Genomic DNA, 2,020 nt, shown 5'->3' with positions numbered 1-2,020 from the left:
TCGACACTGGATTTGACCAAGGGCTACTGGCAGATCCCCTTGACTCCAGTATCCACGCCGTTTGGGTTACACTAATTCGTCACCCTCCCTTTCAGGTTATTCGGAGCACTGTGCTTATGCCGCTGCCTATTTAGATAACATTATCATATACAGCATTGATTGGCAGCAGCACGTGCAACATTTGAGGGCGGTTCTGAGATCGCTGAGACGGGCGGGGCTTATGGCCAACCCAAAGAAGTGTGCGATTGGATAGGTGGAGGTGTGGTATCTGGGCTTCCACTTGGGTCACGGACAGGTGCGTCCCCAAATTGATAAGACGGCGGCAATTGCGACCTGTCCGAGACCCAAGACCAAAAAGGAGGTGAGAAGGTTCCTGGGGCTGGCTGGCTATTATCGTAGGTTCATACCTAATTATTCAAACGTCACCAGCCCGCTGACTGATCTCACTAAAAAGGGAGCACCAGATCTGGTCCAATGGACGGAGCAGCGCCAACAGGCTGTGAATTGTGTTAAGGCAGCTCTCTGTGAGGGCCCGCTGCTGCAGTCGCCTGACTTTGCTCTCCCTTTTGTCTTGAAGACTGATGCGTCAGACAGAGGGCTGGGGACCGCTTTGTCCCAGGTGGTGGAGGGGGAGGATCGCCCTGTGCTGTACATAAGTCAGAAATTATCGCCTTGGGAGACTTGGGAGAAGTACAGCACCACTGAAAAAGAATGTCTGGCCATCAAATGGGCGGTCCGCATCCTCTGCTATTACTTACTGGGGCGCCCTTTCACACTCTGTTCTGACCACGCCTCTCTCCACCGCATGAAGGACTCCAACTCCAGAATCACTTGTCAATATCTAGCTCTCCAACCCTTTAGATTTGACATGATTGAGTTGGGCAGTGGGGGTACGTGGAGAAGAGGGTGTGACCGAGCGTCAAATGCAGGACAGAGAGCCAGTCGGGCTAAGTAGCTGATGATATTCACTTGTGCCTTGTTTCTGCCAGCCTATTTATAGTCATCACTTCCCTCAGTAGGTGGCAGAACCCAGAGAGAGAAGGGGACCTGTGAAGGCGTGAGCGCCGAGCCAAGTTAAGCTGAGCTGAACTGAACAAAAGAAAGAAAGGACTGAAAAGCCCCAGCGAGCATCATGTCTTAATTTATCTGTGGGCTGAAAAGCCGAGTGGTTTTTTGCATTGTGTATAAATAAAAAAAAGGCTCTCCATCTCCACACCTGACCCCGGCGTCCTCCCTCCACCCATTATTGAAGTTGTCACAATAAGGCTAACTAAACCGGTCATATGACAGACAAAACAGGTGCAAATAATCAGTATTCAGGTGAGGCAGATCGATGACAAGAGTCACATGATCACCCAAGGAATTCTGAGTCCATGCTGGAGGGCTGCGTAACACCAACATACACCACATTATACACTAGAAGATGACATTTAGCCTATATTAGTTAAAATTTTTCCAATATGCCCTTTATCATCTTCAGTTTCATTGCCAAACGGTGTGGCACAGCCAGTAAAGCAGCTTATATTCAGTGTTGTGCTTAGGGTTATTAATAGGCCATATTTTAGTTTATTCAGGCATTGTATATCTAGCTACAATTTAGCTACTTTTTAGCTACTTTTTGAAAAGTAGTGCACTACTTGTTAGCTATCTTGTTAGAGTGATTATCAGAATGTTTGTGAATCTCCACCTGACACACCAAACAAGCCCAACTCATAGTGTGAAGAAGACACTGCATTTAATCATGTGCCAGAAATAAACATACAATTGAAAAGCTGCAAATATACAAAAAGATCACCAAAAAGTAAGTTTAAGTGTAACCAACAATCAAACTTACACAATCAAGGCGTAATATTCAACAAAAATTTACACTAAATAAAGGCAAAGTCAATCATTCCAGGTATTTCCTAACAAAAATCAACAAAAAGAACTGCATACAAACCAAACAACTTTGTGCAGAGCATTGTCAACTGTTGAAATAAAACTGCTCCAATTTAAACATTTCAGCAAGATATTTACAGAC

Source organism: Colossoma macropomum, unplaced genomic scaffold, assembly GCF_904425465.1.
Source record: "Colossoma macropomum unplaced genomic scaffold, Colossoma_macropomum, whole genome shotgun sequence".
Lineage (NCBI taxonomy): Eukaryota > Metazoa > Chordata > Actinopteri > Characiformes > Serrasalmidae > Colossoma > Colossoma macropomum.
This window is presented reverse-complemented; position numbering follows the sequence as displayed.